The sequence below is a fragment of the Mixophyes fleayi genome, chromosome 4 (assembly GCF_038048845.1).
Source record: "Mixophyes fleayi isolate aMixFle1 chromosome 4, aMixFle1.hap1, whole genome shotgun sequence".
Taxonomy (NCBI): Eukaryota; Metazoa; Chordata; class Amphibia; order Anura; family Limnodynastidae; genus Mixophyes; species Mixophyes fleayi.
The window spans coordinates 25,825,419-25,851,151 of NC_134405.1; the positions used below are offsets into that span (position 1 = coordinate 25,825,419).

At 43.4% G+C, this 25,733-nt stretch overlaps 10 non-coding genes across 10 annotated transcripts; all 10 read left to right on the plus strand.

The window, feature by feature from the left end:
- The first annotated feature begins 1,705 nt into the window (after window positions 1-1,705).
- On the plus strand, window positions 1,706-1,777 carry TRNAP-AGG (transfer RNA proline (anticodon AGG)). The gene has a single exon. It is a non-coding gene; the product is annotated as a tRNA-Pro (tRNA).
- A 1,946-nt stretch (window positions 1,778-3,723) lies between these two features.
- Window positions 3,724-3,795, plus strand: TRNAP-AGG (transfer RNA proline (anticodon AGG)). The gene has a single exon. It is a non-coding gene; the product is annotated as a tRNA-Pro (tRNA).
- Window positions 3,796-5,739: 1,944 nt separating this feature from the next.
- On the plus strand, window positions 5,740-5,811 carry TRNAP-AGG (transfer RNA proline (anticodon AGG)). Its single transcript has one exon. It is a non-coding gene; the product is annotated as a tRNA-Pro (tRNA).
- Window positions 5,812-7,757: 1,946 nt separating this feature from the next.
- TRNAP-AGG (transfer RNA proline (anticodon AGG)) lies at window positions 7,758-7,829 on the plus strand. Its single transcript has one exon. It is a non-coding gene; the product is annotated as a tRNA-Pro (tRNA).
- Window positions 7,830-11,790: 3,961 nt separating this feature from the next.
- Window positions 11,791-11,862, plus strand: TRNAP-AGG (transfer RNA proline (anticodon AGG)). Its single transcript has one exon. It is a non-coding gene; the product is annotated as a tRNA-Pro (tRNA).
- A 1,946-nt stretch (window positions 11,863-13,808) lies between these two features.
- Window positions 13,809-13,880, plus strand: TRNAP-AGG (transfer RNA proline (anticodon AGG)). Its single transcript has one exon. It is a non-coding gene; the product is annotated as a tRNA-Pro (tRNA).
- A 4,582-nt stretch (window positions 13,881-18,462) lies between these two features.
- Window positions 18,463-18,534, plus strand: TRNAP-AGG (transfer RNA proline (anticodon AGG)). Its single transcript has one exon. It is a non-coding gene; the product is annotated as a tRNA-Pro (tRNA).
- Window positions 18,535-20,479: 1,945 nt separating this feature from the next.
- On the plus strand, window positions 20,480-20,551 carry TRNAP-AGG (transfer RNA proline (anticodon AGG)). Its single transcript has one exon. It is a non-coding gene; the product is annotated as a tRNA-Pro (tRNA).
- Window positions 20,552-22,497: 1,946 nt separating this feature from the next.
- TRNAP-AGG (transfer RNA proline (anticodon AGG)) lies at window positions 22,498-22,569 on the plus strand. The gene has a single exon. It is a non-coding gene; the product is annotated as a tRNA-Pro (tRNA).
- A 1,946-nt stretch (window positions 22,570-24,515) lies between these two features.
- On the plus strand, window positions 24,516-24,587 carry TRNAP-AGG (transfer RNA proline (anticodon AGG)). Its single transcript has one exon. It is a non-coding gene; the product is annotated as a tRNA-Pro (tRNA).
- The last annotated feature ends 1,146 nt before the right edge of the window (window positions 24,588-25,733 follow it).

Consider the following 25,733-nt stretch of genomic DNA (forward strand, 5'->3'; position numbering starts at 1 on the left):
TCTGGGGCCAGATACCATACAGTGCACATTTTTTAGGAGTTCTCTTTTATAGCTGCATGAAGGTCGGTGAGGTGATTGTTTACTCTTGGTGGCCCTCTACTGAAGCAGGAGGAACCAATTTTGTCTTGGAAACAAGTCCTCCACAACCAGTTTTAGAAAGTAGACATGAAGAACCATGTGGCCCCAGAAGGAATGTGGTAGCATTGGCATGTATGCAATCAGATTTATTCTTTCCAATTGCGTGGACCAATGTACTTAGTCCTCAGTTTCAATGACAGTATCGTTAGCGAAAAAATGTGTGCGGAGAGCCACACTTTATTGCCCACTGAGAACACTGGCCCATCCCATCATCAATCTATTTTAGCTAATACCATATTCAGCCATAGCTGCAGCCTTTCCAACACACCATGCACATGCTTGTCTGCAGAAGGAACATCCCAGGGGGCATGGGAAGTTGGGATGACCACCGGGCGAAAACCAGCATTAAAATGGAAAGGGAATTGCCCCATGGAGTCCTGCATCAGGGTGTTCCATGAAAACATCTGAGTTGTTCTGAGCAACCAACAATCCATACTTATGACATCCTTGTCATAGGTCTGGGAGGACACAGCTTTTTCTCCACTCTCAGATGCATCAACTTCAAGGGTATGGGCCAGGCTGGTGCCAGGTTACCGAAAGATGGGTGCTGAGATGAAAAGAAGTTTCAAGATGTCAAAAGCCTATTGTACCTGCGGAACTATGTGTCCTTAGGAATCCCCTATTTGGTCAAGGTGGTAATAAGGCTAAAAACTCTTAAGAAATTAGGTTAAAATGTCTGTAGTATTTGCTAAACCCCACAAACCTGTGGATTGCCTTGATTCCTCTGGGTGGGCATCAGCCCAACAAGCACTCCAAAGACCTTCTCCAGGTCCATTTCTAGGCACTCTGCTGAAAGATCAGTGAGAAGGGATACTGATTATTGATAATAATTTAGTTGAACCCCTGATAGTCAATGCAGGGTGTTTGGGAACCGTGTATCTTTACCATGAAATATAACTCTGCCCTGGTCTTTGACTCCACGATGAAATCCCACTGCAAGTTCTCTGCAGTCTTTTTGTCAAAGACCCTGCTGAAACCTTGGTCTCAGGAAGCCCATCTGGTCCAGTCTTTGTCTCCTCTCTTTGGGTAGTGACACATACAGTTGTTGTTATCACTGGTATTAGGCAAGTGTCAGGCATGACTTGCTCTTCAATCAATCACTTGTTTGTGCATGTATATCCAGGGGTAACCCAGTATGATAGTTCTCTTCGAAGTGTGGATAGTCATGAAATTCTAAAAATAGATGATCTAGATCTGGGATCATTTTCCTACATTTTTTAAAAGGATTAACCAAACAAGATCAGGCTGGTTTTTTGGTTTAGGGTTATGATTGTTGCTTAGGGTGCGGAAGGTTCTGCTTTTTTTTTCTCTTTCTTCTAAACATCTCCAAGTGTAGGTAGTGTACTACAGAGTGATATATCATTATATGACATTCTTGGAGCACAGCTGATTCTTTTCATGAACTTTGACTGTGCCTAGAGCTGGCATTGGTGAAGGCTTGTTACCCACAGTATGCCAGATTACATTTGACATGTGATGGTAACCAGCTCTTGCAATTGCAGTCAGGGGTGCGGTGGTTAATAAAGGACACTCCACCGAACATGGTTAGAACTAATATTTTCATTCTGGCTCGTTGGTCTAGGGGTATGATTCTCGCTTAGGGTGCGAGAGGTCCTGGGTTCAAATCCCGGACGAGCCCACCTTTTCTAACTTACATTACCAAGAGTAGGTAGTGCAATCAAGTACGTTGCTGCGCAACCTATATGTGTTATGTGTATTCATCAATGTGTTCTATAGGGGTAAATAAAAGTTTGGAACATAACTCTACAATATTGAAGACTACAGACTAGAATTTGTTCCAGTGGAGAATAAGTATTGGACATGACCACCAATTTGGTCACATTGTTTCCAGCATGGGAATACATGCAAAGGAGTCACTCTGGGGCCAGATACCATACAGTGCACATTTTTTAGGAGTTCTCTTCTATAGCTGCATGATGAGGTCGGTGAGGTGATTGTTTACTCTTGGTGGCCCTCTACTGAAGCAGGAGGAACCAATTTTGTCTTGGAAACAAGTCCTCCACAACCAGTTTTAGAAAGTAGACATGAAGAACCATGTGGCCCCAGAAGGAATGTGGTAGCATTGGCCTGTATGCAATCAGATTTATTCTTTCCAATTGCGTGGACCAATGTACTTAGTCCTCAGTTTCAATGACAGTATCGTTAGCGAAAAAATGTGTGCGGAGAGCCACACTTTATTGCCCACTGAGAACACTGGCCCATCCCATCATCAATCTATTTTAGCTAATACCATATTCAGCCATAGCTGCAGCCTTTCCAACACACCATGCACATGCTTGTCTGCAGAAGGAACATCCCAGGGGGCATGGGAAGTTGGGATGACCACCGGGCGAAAACCAGCATTAAAATGGAAAGGGAATTGCCCCATGGAGTCCTGCATCAGGGTGTTCCATGAAAACATCTGAGTTGTTCTGAGCAACCAACAATCCATACTTATGACATCCTTGTCATAGGTCTGGGAGGACACAGCTTTTTCTCCACTCTCAGATGCATCAACTTCAAGGGTATGGGCCAGGCTGGTGCCAGGTTACCGAAAGATGGGTGCTGAGATGAAAAGAAGTTTCAAGATGTCAAAAGCCTATTGTACCTGCGGAACTATGTGTCCTTAGGAATCCCCTATTTGGTCAAGGTGGTAATAAGGCTAAAAACTCTTAAGAAATTAGGTTAAAATGTCTGTAGTATTTGCTAAACCCCACAAACCTGTGGATTGCCTTGATTCCTCTGGGTGGGCATCAGCCCAACAAGCACTCCAAAGACCTTCTCCAGGTCCATTTCTAGGCACTCTGCTGAAAGATCAGTGAGAAGGGATACTGATTATTGATAATAATTTAGTTGAACCCCTGATAGTCAATGCAGGGTGTTTGGGAACCGTGTATCTTTACCATGAAATATAACTCTGCCCTGGTCTTTGACTCCACGATGAAATCCCACTGCAAGTTCTCTGCAGTCTTTTTGTCAAAGACCCTGCTGAAACCTTGGTCTCAGGAAGCCCATCTGGTCCAGACTTTGTCTCCTCTCTTTGGGTAGTGACACATACAGTTGTTGTTATCACTGGTATTAGGCAAGTGTCAGGCATGACTTGCTCTTCAATCAATCACTTGTTTGTGCATGTATATCCAGGGGTAACCCAGTATGATAGTGCTCTTCGAAGTGTGGATAGTCATGAAATTCTAAAAATAGATGATCTAGATCTGGGATCATTTTCCTACATTTTTTAAAAGGATTAACCAAACAAGATCAGGCTGGTTTTTTGGTTTAGGGTTATGATTGTTGCTTAGGGTGCGGAAGGTTCTGATTTTTTTTTCTCTTTCTTCTAAACATCTCCAAGTGTAGGTAGTGTACTACAGAGTGATATATCATTATATGACATTCTTGGAGCACAGCTGATTCTTTTCATGAACTTTGACTGTGCCTAGAGCTGGCATTGGTGAAGGCTTGTTATCCACAGTATGCCAGATTACATTTGACATGTGATGGTAACCAGCTCTTGCAATTGCAGTCAGGGGTGCGGTGGTTAATAAAGGACACTCCACCGAACATGGTTAGAACTAATATTTTCATTCTGGCTCATTGGTCTAGGGGTATGATTCTCGCTTAGGGTGCGAGAGGTCCCGGGTTCAAATCCCGGACGAGCCCACCTTTTCTAACTTACATTACCAAGAGTAGGTAGTGCAATCAAGTACGTTGCTGCGCAACCTATATGTGTTATGTGTATTCATCAATGTGTTCTATAGGGGTAAATAAAAGTTTGGAACATAACTCTACAATATTGAAGACTACAGACTAGAATTTGTTCCAGTGGAGAATAAGTATTGGACATGACCACCAATTTGGTCACATTGTTTCCAGCATGGGAACACATGCAAAGGAGTCACTCTGGGGCCAGATACCATACAGTGCACATTTTTTAGGAGTTCTCTTTTATAGCTGCATGAAGGTCGGTGAGGTGATTGTTTACTCTTGGTGGCCCTCTACTGAAGCAGGAGGAACCAATTTTGTCTTGGAAACAAGTCCTCCACAACCAGTTTTAGAAAGTAGACATGAAGAACCATGTGGCCCCAGAAGGAATGTGGTAGCATTGGCATGTATGCAATCAGATTTATTCTTTCCAATTGCGTGGACCAATGTACTTAGTCCTCAGTTTCAATGACAGTATCGTTAGCGAAAAAATGTGTGCGGAGAGCCACACTTTATTGCCCACTGAGAACACTGGCCCATCCCATCATCAATCTATTTTAGCTAATACCATATTCAGCCATAGCTGCAGCCTTTCCAACACACCATGCACATGCTTGTCTGCAGAAGGAACATCCCAGGGGGCATGGGAAGTTGGGATGACCACCGGGCGAAAACCAGCATTAAAATGGAAAGGGAATTGTCCCATGGAGTCCTGCATCAGGGTGTTCCATGAAAACATCTGAGTTGTTCTGAGCAACCAACAATCCATACTTATGACATCCTTGTCATAGGTCTGGGAGGACACAGCTTTTTCTCCACTCTCAGATGCATCAACTTCAAGGGTATGGGCCAGGCTGGTGCCAGGTTACCGAAAGATGGGTGCTGAGATGAAAAGAAGTTTCAAGATGTCAAAAGCCTATTGTACCTGCGGAACTATGTGTCCTTAGGAATCCCCTATTTGGTCAAGGTGGTAATAAGGCTAAAAACTCTTAAGAAATTAGGTTAAAATGTCTGTAGTATTTGCTAAACCCCACAAACCTGTGGATTGCCTTGATTCCTCTGGGTGGGCATCAGCCCAACAAGCACTCCAAAGACCTTCTCCAGGTCCATTTCTAGGCACTCTGCTGAAAGATCAGTGAGAAGGGATACTGATTATTGATAATAATTTAGTTGAACCCCTGATAGTCAATGCAGGGTGTTTGGGAACCGTGTATCTTTACCATGAAATATAACTCTGCCCTGGTCTTTGACTCCACGATGAAATCCCACTGCAAGTTCTCTGCAGTCTTTTTGTCAAAGACCCTGCTGAAACCTTGGTCTCAGGAAGCCCATCTGGTCCAGACTTTGTCTCCTCTCTTTGGGTAGTGACACATACAGTTGTTGTTATCACTGGTATTAGGCAAGTGTCAGGCATGACTTGCTCTTCAATCAATCACTTGTTTGTGCATGTATATCCAGGGGTAACCCAGTATGATAGTGCTCTTCGAAGTGTGGATAGTCATGAAATTCTAAAAATAGATGATCTAGATCTGGGATCATTTTCCTACATTTTTTAAAAGGATTAACCAAACAAGATCAGGCTGGTTTTTTGGTTTAGGGTTATGATTGTTGCTTAGGGTGCGGAAGGTTCTGCTTTTTTTTTCTCTTTCTTCTAAACATCTCCAAGTGTAGGTAGTGTACTACAGAGTGATATATCATTATATGACATTCTTGGAGCACAGCTGATTCTTTTCATGAACTTTGACTGTGCCTAGAGCTGGCATTGGTGAAGGCTTGTTACCCACAGTATGCCAGATTACATTTGACATGTGATGGTAACCAGCTCTTGCAATTGCAGTCAGGGGTGCGGTGGTTAATAAAGGACACTCCACCGAACATGGTTAGAACTAATATTTTCATTCTGGCTCGTTGGTCTAGGGGTATGATTCTCGCTTAGGGTGCGAGAGGTCCCGGGTTCAAATCCCGGACGAGCCCACCTTTTCTAACTTACATTACCAAGAGTAGGTAGTGCAATCAAGTACGTTGCTGCGCAACCTATATGTGTTATGTGTATTCATCAATGTGTTCTATAGGGGTAAATAAAAGTTTGGAACATAACTCTACAATATTGAAGACTACAGACTAGAATTTGTTCCAGTGGAGAATAAGTATTGGACATGACCACCAATTTGGTCACATTGTTTCCAGCATGGGAATACATGCAAAGGAGTCACTCTGGGGCCAGATACCATACAGTGCACATTTTTTAGGAGTTCTCTTCTATAGCTGCATGATGAGGTCGGTGAGGTGATTGTTTACTCTTGGTGGCCCTCTACTGAAGCAGGAGGAACCAATTTTGTCTTGGAAACAAGTCCTCCACAACCAGTTTTAGAAAGTAGACATGAAGAACCATGTGGCCCCAGAAGGAATGTGGTAGCATTGGCCTGTATGCAATCAGATTTATTCTTTCCAATTGCGTGGACCAATGTACTTAGTCCTCAGTTTCAATGACAGTATCGTTAGCGAAAAAATGTGTGCGGAGAGCCACACTTTATTGCCCACTGAGAACACTGGCCCATCCCATCATCAATCTATTTTAGCTAATACCATATTCAGCCATAGCTGCAGCCTTTCCAACACACCATGCACATGCTTGTCTGCAGAAGGAACATCCCAGGGGGCATGGGAAGTTGGGATGACCACCGGGCGAAAACCAGCATTAAAATGGAAAGGGAATTGCCCCATGGAGTCCTGCATCAGGGTGTTCCATGAAAACATCTGAGTTGTTCTGAGCAACCAACAATCCATACTTATGACATCCTTGTCATAGGTCTGGGAGGACACAGCTTTTTCTCCACTCTCAGATGCATCAACTTCAAGGGTATGGGCCAGGCTGGTGCCAGGTTACCGAAAGATGGGTGCTGAGATGAAAAGAAGTTTCAAGATGTCAAAAGCCTATTGTACCTGCGGAACTATGTGTCCTTAGGAATCCCCTATTTGGTCAAGGTGGTAATAAGGCTAAAAACTCTTAAGAAATTAGGTTAAAATGTCTGTAGTATTTGCTAAACCCCACAAACCTGTGGATTGCCTTGATTCCTCTGGGTGGGCATCAGCCCAACAAGCACTCCAAAGACCTTCTCCAGGTCCATTTCTAGGCACTCTGCTGAAAGATCAGTGAGAAGGGATACTGATTATTGATAATAATTTAGTTGAACCCCTGATAGTCAATGCAGGGTGTTTGGGAACCGTGTATCTTTACCATGAAATATAACTCTGCCCTGGTCTTTGACTCCACGATGAAATCCCACTGCAAGTTCTCTGCAGTCTTTTTGTCAAAGACCCTGCTGAAACCTTGGTCTCAGGAAGCCCATCTGGTCCAGACTTTGTCTCCTCTCTTTGGGTAGTGACACATACAGTTGTTGTTATCACTGGTATTAGGCAAGTGTCAGGCATGACTTGCTCTTCAATCAATCACTTGTTTGTGCATGTATATCCAGGGGTAACCCAGTATGATAGTGCTCTTCGAAGTGTGGATAGTCATGAAATTCTAAAAATAGATGATCTAGATCTGGGATCATTTTCCTACATTTTTTAAAAGGATTAACCAAACAAGATCAGGCTGGTTTTTTGGTTTAGGGTTATGATTGTTGCTTAGGGTGCGGAAGGTTCTGATTTTTTTTTCTCTTTCTTCTAAACATCTCCAAGTGTAGGTAGTGTACTACAGAGTGATATATCATTATATGACATTCTTGGAGCACAGCTGATTCTTTTCATGAACTTTGACTGTGCCTAGAGCTGGCATTGGTGAAGGCTTGTTATCCACAGTATGCCAGATTACATTTGACATGTGATGGTAACCAGCTCTTGCAATTGCAGTCAGGGGTGCGGTGGTTAATAAAGGACACTCCACCGAACATGGTTAGAACTAATATTTTCATTCTGGCTCATTGGTCTAGGGGTATGATTCTCGCTTAGGGTGCGAGAGGTCCCGGGTTCAAATCCCGGACGAGCCCACCTTTTCTAACTTACATTACCAAGAGTAGGTAGTGCAATCAAGTACGTTGCTGCGCAACCTATATGTGTTATGTGTATTCATCAATGTGTTCTATAGGGGTAAATAAAAGTTTGGAACATAACTCTACAATATTGAAGACTACAGACTAGAATTTGTTCCAGTGGAGAATAAGTATTGGACATGACCACCAATTTGGTCACATTGTTTCCAGCATGGGAACACATGCAAAGGAGTCACTCTGGGGCCAGATACCATACAGTGCACATTTTTTAGGAGTTCTCTTTTATAGCTGCATGAAGGTCGGTGAGGTGATTGTTTACTCTTGGTGGCCCTCTACTGAAGCAGGAGGAACCAATTTTGTCTTGGAAACAAGTCCTCCACAACCAGTTTTAGAAAGTAGACATGAAGAACCATGTGGCCCCAGAAGGAATGTGGTAGCATTGGCATGTATGCAATCAGATTTATTCTTTCCAATTGCGTGGACCAATGTACTTAGTCCTCAGTTTCAATGACAGTATCGTTAGCGAAAAAATGTGTGCGGAGAGCCACACTTTATTGCCCACTGAGAACACTGGCCCATCCCATCATCAATCTATTTTAGCTAATACCATATTCAGCCATAGCTGCAGCCTTTCCAACACACCATGCACATGCTTGTCTGCAGAAGGAACATCCCAGGGGGCATGGGAAGTTGGGATGACCACCGGGCGAAAACCAGCATTAAAATGGAAAGGGAATTGTCCCATGGAGTCCTGCATCAGGGTGTTCCATGAAAACATCTGAGTTGTTCTGAGCAACCAACAATCCATACTTATGACATCCTTGTCATAGGTCTGGGAGGACACAGCTTTTTCTCCACTCTCAGATGCATCAACTTCAAGGGTATGGGCCAGGCTGGTGCCAGGTTACCGAAAGATGGGTGCTGAGATGAAAAGAAGTTTCAAGATGTCAAAAGCCTATTGTACCTGCGGAACTATGTGTCCTTAGGAATCCCCTATTTGGTCAAGGTGGTAATAAGGCTAAAAACTCTTAAGAAATTAGGTTAAAATGTCTGTAGTATTTGCTAAACCCCACAAACCTGTGGATTGCCTTGATTCCTCTGGGTGGGCATCAGCCCAACAAGCACTCCAAAGACCTTCTCCAGGTCCATTTCTAGGCACTCTGCTGAAAGATCAGTGAGAAGGGATACTGATTATTGATAATAATTTAGTTGAACCCCTGATAGTCAATGCAGGGTGTTTGGGAACCGTGTATCTTTACCATGAAATATAACTCTGCCCTGGTCTTTGACTCCACGATGAAATCCCACTGCAAGTTCTCTGCAGTCTTTTTGTCAAAGACCCTGCTGAAACCTTGGTCTCAGGAAGCCCATCTGGTCCAGTCTTTGTCTCCTCTCTTTGGGTAGTGACACATACAGTTGTTGTTATCACTGGTATTAGGCAAGTGTCAGGCATGACTTGCTCTTCAATCAATCACTTGTTTGTGCATGTATATCCAGGGGTAACCCAGTATGATAGTTCTCTTCGAAGTGTGGATAGTCATGAAATTCTAAAAATAGATGATCTAGATCTGGGATCATTTTCCTACATTTTTTAAAAGGATTAACCAAACAAGATCAGGCTGGTTTTTTGGTTTAGGGTTATGATTGTTGCTTAGGGTGCGGAAGGTTCTGCTTTTTTTTTCTCTTTCTTCTAAACATCTCCAAGTGTAGGTAGTGTACTACAGAGTGATATATCATTATATGACATTCTTGGAGCACAGCTGATTCTTTTCATGAACTTTGACTGTGCCTAGAGCTTGGATTGGTGAAGGCTTGTTACCCACAGTATGCCAGATTACATTTGACATGTGATGGTAACCAGCTCTTGCAATTGCAGTCAGGGGTGCGGTGGTTAATAAACGACACTCCACTGAACATGGTTAGAACTAATATTTTCATTCTGGCTCGTTGGTCTAGGGCTGTGATTCTCGCTTAGGGTGCGAGAGGTCCTGGGTTCACAGCCTGGACGAGCCCACCTTTTCTAACTTACATTACCAAGAGTAGGTAGTGCAATCAAGTACGTTGCTGCGCAACCTATATGTGTTATGTGTATTCATCAATGTGTTTTATAGGGGTAAATAAAAGTTTGGAACATAACTCTACAATATTGAAGACTACAGACTAGAATTTGTTCCAGTGGAGAATAAGTATTGGACATGACCACCAATTTGGTCACATTGTTTCCAGCATGGGAACACATGCAAAGGAGTCACTCTGGGGCCAGATACCATACAGTGCACATTTTTTAGGAGTTCTCTTCTATAGCTGCATGATGAGGTCGGTGAGGTGATTGTTTACTCTTGGTGGCCCTCTACTGAAGCAGGAGGAACCAATTTTGTCTTGGAAACAAGTCCTCCACAACCAGTTTTAGAAAGTAGACATGAAGAACCATGTGGCCCCAGAAGGAATGTGGTAGCATTGGCCTGTATGCAATCAGATTTATTCTTTCCAATTGCATGGACCAATGTACTTAGTCCTCAGTTTCAATGACGGTATCGTTAGCGAAAAAATGTGTGCGGAGAGCCACACTTTATTGCCCACTAAGAACACTGGCCCATCCCATCATCAATCTATTTTAGCTAATACCATATTCAGCCATAGCTGCAGCCTTTCCAACACACCATGCACATGCTTGTCTGCAGAAGGAACATCCCAGGGGGCATGGGAAGTTGGGATGACCACCGGGCGAAAACCAGCATTAAAATGGAAAGGGAATTGCCCCATGGAGTCCTGCATCAGGGTGTTCCATGAAAGCATCTGAGTTGTTCTGAGCAACCAACAATCCATACTTATGACATCCTTGTCATAGGTCTGGGAGGACACAGCTTTTTCTCCACTCTCAGATGCATCAACTTCAAGGGTATGGGCCAGGCTGGTGCCAGGTTACCGAAAGATGGGTGCTGAGATGAAAAGAAGTTTCAAGATGTCAAAAGCCTATTGTACCTGTGGAACTATGTGTCCTTAGGAATCCCCTATTTGGTCAAGGTGGTAATAAGGCTAAAAACTCTTAAGAAATTAGGTTAAAATGTCTGTAGTATTTGCTAAACCCCACAAACCTGTGGATTGCCTTGATCCCTCTGGGTGGGCATCAGCCCAACAAGCACTCCAAAGACCTTCTCCAGGTCCATTTCTAGGCACTCTGCTGAAAGATCAGTGAGAAGGGATACTGATTATTGATAATAATTAAGTTGAACCCCTGATAGTCAATGCAGGGTGTTTGGGAACCGTGTATCTTTACCATGAACTATAACTCTGCCCTGGTCTTTGACTCCACGATGAAATCCCACTGCAAGTTCTCTGCAGTCTTTTTGTCAAAGACCCTGCTGAAACCTTGGTCTCAGGAAGCCCATCTGGTCCAGACTTTGTCTCCTCTCTTTGGGTAGTGACACATACAGTTGTTGTTATCACTGGTATTAGGCAAGTGTCAGGCATGACTTGCTCTTCAATCAATCACTTGTTTGTGCATGTATATCCAGGGGTAACCCAGTATGATAGTGCTCTTCGAAGTGTGGATAGTCATGAAATTCTAAAAATAGATGATCTAGATCTGGGATCATTTTCCTACATTTTTTAAAAGGATTAACCAAACAAGATCAGGCTGGTTTTTTGGTTTAGGGTTATGATTGTTGCTTAGGGTGCGGAAGGTTCTGCTTTTTTTTCTCTTTCTTCTAAACATCTCCAAGTGTAGGTAGTGTACTACAGTGTGATATATCATTATATGACATTCTTGGAGCACAGCTGATTCTTTTCATGAACTTTGACTGTGCCTAGAGCTGGCATTGGTGAAGGCTTGTTACCCACAGTATGCCAGATTACATTTGACATGTGATGGTAACCAGCTCTTGCAATTGCAGTCAGGGGTGTGGTGGTTAATAAAGGACACTCCACTGAACATGGTTAGAACTAATATTTTCATTCTGGCTCGTTGGTCTAGGGGTATGATTCTCGCTTAGGGTGCGAGAGGTCCCGGGTTCAAATCCCGGACGAGCCCACCTTTTCTAACTTACATTACCAAGAGTAGGTAGTGCAATCAAGTACGTTGCTGCGCAACCTATATGTGTTATGTGTATTCATCAATGTGTTCTATAGGGGTAAATAAAAGTTTGGAACATAACTCTACAATATTGAAGACTACAGACTAGAATTTGTTCCAGTGGAGAATAAGTATTGGACATGACCACCAATTTGGTCACATTGTTTCCAGCATGGGAACACATGCAAAGGAGTCACTCTGGGGCCAGATACCATACAGTGCACATTTTTTAGGAGTTCTCTTCTATAGCTGCATGATGAGGTCGGTGAGGTGATTGTTTACTCTTGGTGGCCCTCTACTGAAGCAGGAGGAACCAATTTTGTCTTGGAAACAAGTCCTCCACAACCAGTTTTAGAAAGTAGACATGAAGAACCATGTGGCCCCAGAAGGAATGTGGTAGCATTGGCCTGTATGCAATCAGATTTATTCTTTCCAATTGCGTGGACCAATGTACTTAGTCCTCAGTTTCAATGACAGTATCGTTAGCGAAAAAATGTGTGCGGAGAGCCACACTTTATTGCCCACTGAGAACACTGGCCCATCCCATCATCAATCTATTTTAGCTAATACCATATTCAGCCATAGCTGCAGCCTTTCCAACACACCATGCACATGCTTGTCTGCAGAAGGAACATCCCAGGGGGCATGGGAAGTTGGGATGACCACCGGGCGAAAACCAGCATTAAAATGGAAAGGGAATTGCCCCATGGAGTCCTGCATCAGGGTGTTCCATGAAAACATCTGAGTTGTTCTGAGCAACCAACAATCCATACTTATGACATCCTTGTCATAGGTCTGGGAGGACACAGCTTTTTCTCCACTCTCAGATGCATCAACTTCAAGGGTATGGGCCAGGCTGGTGCCAGGTTACCGAAAGATGGGTGCTGAGATGAAAAGAAGTTTCAAGATGTCAAAAGCCTATTGTACCTGCGGAACTATGTGTCCTTAGGAATCCCCTATTTGGTCAAGGTGGTAATAAGGCTAAAAACTCTTAAGAAATTAGGTTAAAATGTCTGTAGTATTTGCTAAACCCCACAAACCTGTGGATTGCCTTGATTCCTCTGGGTGGGCATCAGCCCAACAAGCACTCCAAAGACCTTCTCCAGGTCCATTTCTAGGCACTCTGCTGAAAGATCAGTGAGAAGGGATACTGATTATTGATAATAATTTAGTTGAACCCCTGATAGTCAATGCAGGGTGTTTGGGAACCGTGTATCTTTACCATGAAATATAACTCTGCCCTGGTCTTTGACTCCACGATGAAATCCCACTGCAAGTTCTCTGCAGTCTTTTTGTCAAAGACCCTGCTGAAACCTTGGTCTCAGGAAGCCCATCTGGTCCAGACTTTGTCTCCTCTCTTTGGGTAGTGACACATACAGTTGTTGTTATCACTGGTATTAGGCAAGTGTCAGGCATGACTTGCTCTTCAATCAATCACTTGTTTGTGCATGTATATCCAGGGGTAACCCAGTATGATAGTGCTCTTCGAAGTGTGGATAGTCATGAAATTCTAAAAATAGATGATCTAGATCTGGGATCATTTTCCTACATTTTTTAAAAGGATTAACCAAACAAGATCAGGCTGGTTTTTTGGTTTAGGGTTATGATTGTTGCTTAGGGTGCGGAAGGTTCTGCTTTTTTTTTCTCTTTCTTCTAAACATCTCCAAGTGTAGGTAGTGTACTACAGTGTGATATATCATTATATGACATTCTTGGAGCACAGCTGATTCTTTTCATGAACTTTGACTGTGCCTAGAGCTGGCATTGGTGAAGGCTTGTTACCCACAGTATGCCAGATTACATTTGACATGTGATGGTAACCAGCTCTTGCAATTGCAGTCAGGGGTTCGGTGGTTAATAAAGGACACTCCACCGAACATGGTTAGAACTAATATTTTCATTCTGGCTCGTTGGTCTAGGGGTATGATTCTCGCTTAGGGTGCGAGAGGTCCCGGGTTCAAATCCCGGACGAGCCCACCTTTTCTAACTTACATTACCAAGAGTAGGTAGTGCAATCAAGTACATTGCTGCGCAACCTATATGTGTTATGTGTATTCATCAATGTGTTCTATAGGGGTAAATAAAAGTTTGGAACATAACTCTACAATATTGAAGACTACAGACTAGAATTTGTTCCAGTGGAGAATAAGTATTGGACATGACCACCAATTTGGTCACATTGTTTCCAGCATGGGAACACATGCAAAGGAGTCACTCTGGGGCCAGATACCATACAGTGCACATTTTTTAGGAGTTCTCTTCTATAGCTGCATGATGAGGTCGGTGAGGTGATTGTTTACTCTTGGTGGCCCTCTACTGAAGCAGGAGGAACCAATTTTGTCTTGGAAACAAGTCCTGAACAACCAGTTTTAGAAAGTAGACATGAAGAACCATGTGGCCCCAGAAGGAATGTGGTAGCATTGGCCTGTATGCAATCAGATTTATTCTTTCCAATTGCGTGGACCAATGTACTTAGTCCTCCGTTTCAATGACAGTATCATTAGCGAAAAAATGTGTGCGGAGAGCCACACTTTATTGTCCACTGAGAACACTGGCCCATCCCATCATCAATCTATTTTAGCTAATACCATATTCAGCCATAGCTGCAGCCTCTCCAACACACCATGCACATGCTTGTCTGCAGAAGGAACATCCCAGGGAGCATGGGAAGTTGGGATGACCACCGGGGAAAACCAGCACTAAAATGGAAAGGGAATTGCCCCATGGAGTCCTGCATCAGGGTGTTCCATGAAAACATCTGACCAGCAGATATGGTGGAAACTGTCCAATTTGGTCACATTGTTTCCAGCATGGGAACACATGCAAAGGAGTCACTCTGGGGCCAGATACCATACAGTGCACATTTTTTAGGAGTTCTCTTTTATAGCTGCATGATGAGGTCGGTGAGGTGATTGTTTACTCTTGGTGGCCCTCTACTGAAGCAGGAGGAACCAATTTTGTCTTGGAAACAAGTCCTCCACAACCAGTTTTAGAAAGTAGACATGAAGAACCATGTGGCCCCAGAAGGAATGTGGTAGCATTCTCCTGTATGCAATCAGATTTATTCTTTCCAATTGCATGGACCAATGTACTTAGTCCTCAGTTTCAATGACAGTATCGTTAGCGAAATAATGTGTGCGGAGAGCCACACTTTATTGCCCACTGAGAACACTGGCCCATCCCATCATCAATCTATTTTAGCTAATACCATATTCAGCCATAGCTGCAGCCTTTCCAACACACCATGCACATGCTTGTCTGCAGAAGGAACATCCCAGGGGGCATGGGAAGTTGGGATGACCACCGGGCGAAAACCAGCATTAAAATGAAAGGGAATTGCCCCATGGAGTCCTGCATCAGGGTGTTCCATGAAAACATCTGAGTTGTTCTGAGCAACCAACAATCCATACTTATGACATCCTTGTCATAGGTCTGGGAGGACACAGCTTTTTCTCCACTCTCAGATGCATCAACTTCAAGGGTATGGGCCAGGCTGGTGCCAGGTTACCGAAAGATGGGTGCTGAGATGAAAAGAAGTTTCAAGATGTCAAAAGCCTATTGTACCTGCGGAACTATGTGTCCTTAGGAATCCCCTATTTGGTCAAGGTGGTAATAAGGCTAAAAACTCTTAAGAAATTAGGTTAAAATGTCTGTAGTATTTGCTAAACCCCACAAACCTGTGGATTGCCTTGATCCCTCTGGGTGGGCATCAGCCCAACAAGCACTCCAAAGACCTTCTCCAGGTCCATTTCTAGGCACTCTGCTGAAAGATCAGTGAGAAGGGATACTGATTATTGATAATAATTTAGTTGAACCCCTGATAGTCAATGCAGGGTGTTTGGGAACCGTGTATCTTTACCATGAACTATAACTCTGCCCTGGTCTTTGACTCCACGATGAAATCCCACTGCAAGTTCTCTGCAGTCTTTTTGTCAAAGACCCTGCTGAAACCTTGGTCTCAGGAAGCCCATCTGGTCCAGACTTTGTCTCCTCTCTTTGGGTAGTGACACATACAGTTGTTGTTATCACTGGTATTAGGCAAGTGTCAGGCATGACTTGCTCTTCAATCAATCACTTGTTTGTGCATGTATATCCAGGGGTAACCCAGTATGATAGTGCTCTTCGAAGTGTGGATAGTCATGAAATTCTAAAAATAGATGATCTAGATCTGGGATCATTTTCCTACATTTTTTAAAAGGATTAACCAAACAAGATCAGGCTGGTTTTTTGGTTTAGGGTTATGATTGTTGCTTAGGGTGCGGAAGGTTCTGCTTTTTTTTTCTCTTTCTTCTAAACATCTCCAAGTGTAGGTAGTGTACTACAGTGTGATATATCATTATATGACATTCTTGGAGCACAGCTGATTCTTTTCATGAACTTTGACTGTGCCTAGAGCTGGCATTGGTGAAGGCTTGTTACCCACAGTATGCCAGATTACATTTGACATGTGATGGTAACCAGCTCTTGCAATTGCAGTCAGGGGTGTGGTGGTTAATAAAGGACACTCCACTGAACATGGTTAGAACTAATATTTTCATTCTGGCTCGTTGGTCTAGGGCTGTGATTCTCGCTTAGGGTGCGAGAGGTCCTGGGTTCACAGCCCGGACGAGCCCACCTTTTCTAACTTACATTACCAAGAGTAGGTAGTGCAATCAAGTACGTTGCTGCGCAACCTATATGTGTTATGTGTATTCATCAATGTGTTTTATAGGGGTAAATAAAAGTTTGGAACATAACTCTACAATATTGAAGACTACAGACTAGAATTTGTTCCAGTGGAGAATAAGTATTGGACATGACCACCAATTTGGTCACATTGTTTCCAGCATGGGAACACATGCAAAGGAGTCACTCTGGGGCCAGATACCATACAGTGCACATTTTTTAGGAGTTCTCTTCTATAGCTGCATGATGAGGTCGGTGAGGTGATTGTTTACTCTTGGTGGCCCTCTACTGAAGCAGGAGGAACCAATTTTGTCTTGGAAACAAGTCCTCCACAACCAGTTTTAGAAAGTAGACATGAAGAACCATGTGGCCCCAGAAGGAATGTGGTAGCATTGGCCTGTATGCAATCAGATTTATTCTTTCCAATTGCATGGACCAATGTACTTAGTCCTCAGTTTCAATGACGGTATCGTTAGCGAAAAAATGTGTGCGGAGAGCCACACTTTATTGCCCACTGAGAACACTGGCCCATCCCATCATCAATCTATTTTAGCTAATACCATATTCAGCCATAGCTGCAGCCTTTCCAACACACCATGCACATGCTTGTCTGCAGAAGGAACATCCCAGGGGGCATGGGAAGTTGGGATGACCACCGGGCGAAAACCAGCATTAAAATGGAAAGGGAATTGCCCCATGGAGTCCTGCATCAGGGTGTTCCATGAAAGCATCTGAGTTGTTCTGAGCAACCAACAATCCATACTTATGACATCCTTGTCATAGGTCTGGGAGGACACAGCTTTTTCTCCACTCTCAGATGCATCAACTTCAAGGGTATGGGCCAGGCTGGTGCCAGGTTACCGAAAGATGGGTGCTGAGATGAAAAGAAGTTTCAAGATGTCAAAAGCCTATTGTACCTGTGGAACTATGTGTCCTTAGGAATCCCCTATTTGGTCAAGGTGGTAATAAGGCTAAAAACTCTTAAGAAATTAGGTTAAAATGTCTGTAGTATTTGCTAAACCCCACAAACCTGTGGATTGCCTTGATCCCTCTGGGTGGGCATCAGCCCAACAAGCACTCCAAAGACCTTCTCCAGGTCCATTTCTAGGCACTCTGCTGAAAGATCAGTGAGAAGGGATACTGATTATTGATAATAATTAAGTTGAACCCCTGATAGTCAATGCAGGGTGTTTGGGAACCGTGTATCTTTACCATGAACTATAACTCTGCCCTGGTCTTTGACTCCACGATGAAATCCCACTGCAAGTTCTCTGCAGTCTTTTTGTCAAAGACCCTGCTGAAACCTTGGTCTCAGGAAGCCCATCTGGTCCAGACTTTGTCTCCTCTCTTTGGGTAGTGACACATACAGTTGTTGTTATCACTGGTATTAGGCAAGTGTCAGGCATGACTTGCTCTTCAATCAATCACTTGTTTGTGCATGTATATCCAGGGGTAACCCAGTATGATAGTGCTCTTCGAAGTGTGGATAGTCATGAAATTCTAAAAATAGATGATCTAGATCTGGGATCATTTTCCTACATTTTTTAAAAGGATTAACCAAACAAGATCAGGCTGGTTTTTTGGTTTAGGGTTATGATTGTTGCTTAGGGTGCGGAAGGTTCTGCTTTTTTTTCTCTTTCTTCTAAACATCTCCAAGTGTAGGTAGTGTACTACAGTGTGATATATCATTATATGACATTCTTGGAGCACAGCTGATTCTTTTCATGAACTTTGACTGTGCCTAGAGCTGGCATTGGTGAAGGCTTGTTACCCACAGTATGCCAGATTACATTTGACATGTGATGGTAACCAGCTCTTGCAATTGCAGTCAGGGGTGTGGTGGTTAATAAAGGACACTCCACTGAACATGGTTAGAACTAATATTTTCATTCTGGCTCGTTGGTCTAGGGGTATGATTCTCGCTTAGGGTGCGAGAGGTCCCGGGTTCAAATCCCGGACGAGCCCACCTTTTCTAACTTACATTACCAAGAGTAGGTAGTGCAATCAAGTACGTTGCTGCGCAACCTATATGTGTTATGTGTATTCATCAATGTGTTCTATAGGGGTAAATAAAAGTTTGGAACATAACTCTACAATATTGAAGACTACAGACTAGAATTTGTTCCAGTGGAGAATAAGTATTGGACATGACCACCAATTTGGTCACATTGTTTCCAGCATGGGAACACATGCAAAGGAGTCACTCTGGGGCCAGATACCATACAGTGCACATTTTTTAGGAGTTCTCTTCTATAGCTGCATGATGAGGTCGGTGAGGTGATTGTTTACTCTTGGTGGCCCTCTACTGAAGCAGGAGGAACCAATTTTGTCTTGGAAACAAGTCCTCCACAACCAGTTTTAGAAAGTAGACATGAAGAACCATATGGCCCCAGAAGGAATGTGGTAGCATTGGCCTGTATGCAATCAGATTTATTCTTTCCAATTGCGTGGACCAATGTACTTAGTCCTCAGTTTCAATGACAGTATCGTTAGCGAAAAAATGTGTGCGGAGAGCCACACTTTATTGCCCACTGAGAACACTGGCCCATCCCATCATCAATCTATTTTAGCTAATACCATATTCAGCCATAGCTGCAGCCTTTCCAACACACCATGCACATGCTTGTCTGCAGAAGGAACATCCCAGGGAGCATGGGAAGTTGGGATGACCACCGGGCGAAAACCAGCATTAAAATGGAAAGGGAATTGCCCCATGGAGTCCTGCATCAGGGTGTTCCATGAAAACATCTGAGTTGTTCTGAGCAACCAACAATCCATACTTATGACATCCTTGTCATAGGTCTGGGAGGACACAGCTTTTTCTCCACTCTCAGATGCATCAACTTCAAGGGTATGGGCCAGGCTGGTGCCAGGTTACCGAAAGATGGGTGCTGAGATGAAAAGAAGTTTCAAGATGTCAAAAGCCTATTGTACCTGCGGAACTATGTGTCCTTAGGAATCCCCTATTTGGTCAAGGTGGTAATAAGGCTAAAAACTCTTAAGAAATTAGGTTAAAATGTCTGTAGTATTTGCTAAACCCCACAAACCTGTGGATTGCCTTGATTCCTCTGGGTGGGCATCAGCCCAACAAGCACTCCAAAGACCTTCTCCAGGTCCATTTCTAGGCACTCTGCTGAAAGATCAGTGAGAAGGGATACTGATTATTGATAATAATTTAGTTGAACCCCTGATAGTCAATGCAGGGTGTTTGGGAACCGTGTATCTTTACCATGAAATATAACTCTGCCCTGGTCTTTGACTCCACGATGAAATCCCACTGCAAGTTCTCTGCAGTCTTTTTGTCAAAGACCCTGCTGAAACCTTGGTCTCAGGAAGCCCATCTGGTCCAGACTTTGTCTCCTCTCTTTGGGTAGTGACACATACAGTTGTTGTTATCACTGGTATTAGGCAAGTGTCAGGCATGACTTGCTCTTCAATCAATCACTTGTTTGTGCATGTATATCCAGGGGTAACCCAGTATGATAGTGCTCTTCGAAGTGTGGATAGTCATGAAATTCTAAAAATAGATGATCTAGATCTGGGATCATTTTCCTACATTTTTTAAAAGGATTAACCAAACAAGATCAGGCTGCTTTTTTGGTTTAGGGTTATGATTGTTGCTTAGGGTGCGGAAGGTTCTGCTTTTTTTTCTCTTTCTTCTAAACATCTCCAAGTGTAGGTAGTGTACTACAGAGTGATATATCATTATATGACATTCTTGGAGCACAGCTGATTCTTTTCATGAACTTTGACTGTGCCTAGAGCTGGCATTGGTGAAGGCTTGTTACCCACAGTATGCCAGATTACATTTGACATGTGATGGTAACCAGCTCTTGCAATTGCAGTCAGGGGTGCGGTGGTTAATAAAGGACACTCCACCGAACATGGTTAGAACTAATATTTTCATTCTGGCTCGTTGGTCTAGGGGTATGATTCTCGCTTAGGGTGCGAGAGGTCCCGGGTTCAAATCCCGGACGAGCCCACCTTTTCTAACTTACATTACCAAGAGTAGGTAGTGCAATCAAGTACGTTGCTGCGCAACCTATATCTGTTATGTGTATTCATCAATGTGTTCTATAGGGGTAAATAAAAGTTTGGAACATAACTCTACAATATTGAAGACTACAGACTAGAATTTGTTCCAGTGGAGAATAAGTATTGGACATGACCACCAATTTGGTCACATTGTTTCCAGCATGGGAACACATGCAAAGGAGTCACTCTGGGGCCAGATACCATACAGTGCACATTTTTTAGGAGTTCTCTTCTATAGCTGCATGATGAGGTCGGTGAGGTGATTGTTTACTCTTGGTGGCCCTCTACTGAAGCAGGAGGAACCAATTTTGTCTTGGAAACAAGTCCTCCACAACCAGTTTTAGAAAGTAGACATGAAGAACCATGTGGCCCCAGAAGGAATGTGGTAGCATTGGCCTGTATGCAATCAGATTTATTCTTTCCAATTGCGTGGACCAATGTACTTAGTCCTCAGTTTCAATGACAGTATCGTTAGCGAAAAAATGTGTGCGGAGAGCCACACTTTATTGCCCACTGAGAACACTGGCCCATCCCATCATCAATCTATTTTAGCTAATACCATATTCAGCCATAGCTGCAGCCTTTCCAACACACCATGCACATGCTTGTCTGCAGAAGGAACATCCCAGGGGGCATGGGAAGTTGGGATGACCACCGGGCGAAAACCAGCATTAAAATGGAAAGGGAATTGCCCCATGGAGTCCTGCATCAGGGTGTTCCATGAAAACATCTGAGTTGTTCTGAGCAACCAACAATCCATACTTATGACATCCTTGTCATAGGTCTGGGAGGACACAGCTTTTTCTCCACTCTCAGATGCATCAACTTCAAGGGTATGGGCCAGGCTGGTGCCAGGTTACCGAAAGATGGGTGCTGAGATGAAACGAAGTTTCAAGATGTCAAAAGCCTATTGTACCTGCGGAACTATGTGTCCTTAGGAATCCCCTATTTGGTCAAGGTGGTAATAAGGCTAAAAACTCTTAAGAAATTAGGTTAAAATGTCTGTAGTATTTGCTAAACCCCACAAACCTGTGGATTGCCTTGATCCCTCTGGGTGGGCATCAGCCCAACAAGCACTCCAAAGACCTTCTCCAGGTCCATTTCTAGGCACTCTGCTGAAAGATCAGTGAGAAGGGATACTGATTATTGATAATAATTTAGTTGAACCCCTGATAGTCAATGCAGGGTGTTTGGGAACCGTGTATCTTTACCATGAAATATAACTCTGCCCTGGTCTTTGACTCCACGATGAAATCCCACTGCAAGTTCTCTGCAGTCTTTTTGTCAAAGACCCTGCTGAAACCTTGGTCTCAGGAAGCCCATCTGGTCCAGACTTTGTCTCCTCTCTTTGGGTAGTGACACATACAGTTGTTGTTATCACTGGTATTAGGCAAGTGTCAGGCATGACTTGCTCTTCAATCAATCACTTGTTTGTGCATGTATATCCAGGGGTAACCCAGTATGATAGTGCTCTTCGAAGTGTGGATAGTCATGAAATTCTAAAAATAGATGATCTAGATCTGGGATCATTTTCCTACATTTTTTAAAAGGATTAACCAAACAAGATCAGAATGCTTTTTTGGTTTAGGGTTATGATTGTTGCTTAGGGTGCGGAAGGTTCTGCTTTTTTTTTCTCTTTCTTCTAAACATCTCCAAGTGTAGGTAGTGTACTACAGAGTGATATATCATTATATGACATTCTTGGAGCACAGCTGATTCTTTTCATGAACTTTGACTGTGCCTAGAGCTGGCATTGGTGAAGGCTTGTTACCCACAGTATGCCAGATTACATTTGACATGTGATGGTAACCAGCTCTTGCAATTGCAGTCAGGGGTGCGGTGGTTAATAAAGGACACTCCACCGAACATGGTTAGAACTAATATTTTCATTCTGGCTCGTTGGTCTAGGGGTATGATTCTCGCTTAGGGTGCGAGAGGTCCCGGGTTCAAATCCCGGACGAGCCCACCTTTTCTAACTTACATTACCAAGAGTAGGTAGTGCAATCAAGTACGTTGCTGCGCAACCTATATCTGTTATGTGTATTCATCAATGTGTTCTATAGGGGTAAATAAAAGTTTGGAACATAACTCTACAATATTGAAGACTACAGACTAGAATTTGTTCCAGTGGAGAATAAGTATTGGACATGACCACCAATTTGGTCACATTGTTTCCAGCATGGGAACACATGCAAAGGAGTCACTCTGGGGCCAGATACCATACAGTGCACATTTTTTAGGAGTTCTCTTCTATAGCTGCATGATGAGGTCGGTGAGGTGATTGTTTACTCTTGGTGGCCCTCTACTGAAGCAGGAGGAACCAATTTTGTCTTGGAAACAAGTCCTCCACAACCAGTTTTAGAAAGTAGACATGAAGAACCATGTGGCCCCAGAAGGAATGTGGTAGCATTGGCCTGTATGCAATCAGATTTATTCTTTCCAATTGCGTGGACCAATGTACTTAGTCCTCAGTTTCAATGACAGTATCGTTAGCGAAAAAATGTGTGCGGAGAGCCACACTTTATTGCCCACTGAGAACACTGGCCCATCCCATCATCAATCTATTTTAGCTAATACCATATTCAGCCATAGCTGCAGCCTTTCCAACACACCATGCACATGCTTGTCTGCAGAAGGAACATCCCAGGGGGCATGGGAAGTTGGGATGACCACCGGGCGAAAACCAGCATTAAAATGGAAAGGGAATTGCCCCATGGAGTCCTGCATCAGGGTGTTCCATGAAAACATCTGAGTTGTTCTGAGCAACCAACAATCCATACTTATGACATCCTTGTCATAGGTCTGGGAGGACACAGCTTTTTCTCCACTCTCAGATGCATCAACTTCAAGGGTATGGGCCAGGCTGGTGCCAGGTTACCGAAAGATGGGTGCTGAGATGAAACGAAGTTTCAAGATGTCAAAAGCCTATTGTACCTGCGGAACTATGTGTCCTTAGGAATCCCCTATTTGGTCAAGGTGGTAATAAGGCTAAAAACTCTTAAGAAATTAGGTTAAAATGTCTGTAGTATTTGCTAAACCCCACAAACCTGTGGATTGCCTTGATCCCTCTGGGTGGGCATCAGCCCAACAAGCACTCCAAAGACCTTCTCCAGGTCCATTTCTAGGCACTCTGCTGAAAGATCAGTGAGAAGGGATACTGATTATTGATAATAATTTAGTTGAACCCCTGATAGTCAATGCAGGGTGTTTGGGAACCGTGTATCTTTACCATGAACTATAACTCTGCCCTGGTCTTTGACTCCACGATGAAATCCCACTGCAAGTTCTCTGCAGTCTTTTTGTCAAAGACCCTGCTGAAACCTTGGTCTCAGGAAGCCCATCTGGTCCAGACTTTGTCTCCTCTCTTTGGGTAGTGACACATACAGTTGTTGTTATCACTGGTATTAGGCAAGTGTCAGGCATGACTTGCTCTTCAATCAATCACTTGTTTGTGCATGTATATCCAGGGGTAACCCAGTATGATAGTGCTCTTCGAAGTGTGGATAGTCATGAAATTCTAAAAATAGATGATCTAGATCTGGGATCATTTTCCTACATTTTTTAAAAGGATTAACCAAACAAGATCAGGCTGGTTTTTTGGTTTAGGGTTATGATTGTTGCTTAGGGTGCGGAAGGTTCTGCTTTTTTTTTCTCTTTCTTCTAAACATCTCCAAGTGTAGGTAGTGTACTACAGTGTGATATATCATTATATGACATTCTTGGAGCACAGCTGATTCTTTTCATGAACTTTGACTGTGCCTAGAGCTGGCATTGGTGAAGGCTTGTTACCCACAGTATGCCAGATTACATTTGACATGTGATGGTAACCAGCTCTTGCAATTGCAGTCAGGGGTGCGGTGGTTAATAAAGGACACTCCACCGAACATGGTTAGAACTAATATTTTCATTCTGGCTCGTTGGTCTAGGGGTATGATTCTCGCTTAGGGTGCGAGAGGTCCCGGGTTCAAATCCCGGACGAGCCCACCTTTTCTAACTTACATTACCAAGAGTAGGTAGTGCAATCAAGTACGTTGCTGTGCAACCTATATGTGTTATGTGTATTCATCAATGTGTTCTATAGGGGTAAATAAAAGTTTGGAACATAACTCTACAATATTGAAGACTACAGACTAGAATTTGTTCCAGTGGAGAATAAGTATTGGACATGACCACCAATTTGGTCACATTGTTTCCAGCATGGGAACACATGCAAAGGAGTCACTCTGGGGCCAGATACCATACAGTGCACATTTTTTAGGAGTTCTCTTCTATAGCTGCATGATGAGGTCGGTGAGGTGATTGTTTACTCTTGGTGGCCCTCTACTGAAGCAGGAGGAACCAATTTTGTCTTGGAAACAAGTCCTCCACAACCAGTTTTAGAAAGTAGACATGAAGAACCATGTGGCCCCAGAAGGAATGTGGTAGCATTGGCCTGTATGCAATCAGATTTATTCTTTCCAATTGCGTGGACCAATGTACTTAGTCCTCAGTTTCAATGACAGTATCGTTAGCGAAAAAATGTGTGCGGAGAGCCACACTTTATTGCCCACTGAGAACACTGGCCCATCCCATCATCAATCTATTTTAGCTAATACCATATTCAGCCATAGCTGCAGCCTTTCCAACACACCATGCACATGCTTGTCTGCAGAAGGAACATCCCAGGGAGCATGGGAAGTTGGGATGACCACCGGGCGAAAACCAGCATTAAAATGGAAAGGGAATTGCCCCATGGAGTCCTGCATCAGGGTGTTCCATGAAAACATCTGAGTTGTTCTGAGCAACCAACAATCCATACTTATGACATCCTTGTCATAGGTCTGGGAGGACACAGCTTTTTCTCCACTCTCAGATGCATCAACTTCAAGGGTATGGGCCAGGCTGGTGCCAGGTTACCGAAAGATGGGTGCTGAGATGAAAAGAAGTTTCAAGATGTCAAAAGCCTATTGTACCTGCGGAACTATGTGTCCTTAGGAATCCCCTATTTGGTCAAGGTGGTAATAAGGCTAAAAACTCTTAAGAAATTAGGTTAAAATGTCTGTAGTATTTGCTAAACCCCACAAACCTGTGGATTGCCTTGATTCCTCTGGGTGGGCATCAGCCCAACAAGCACTCCAAAGACCTTCTCC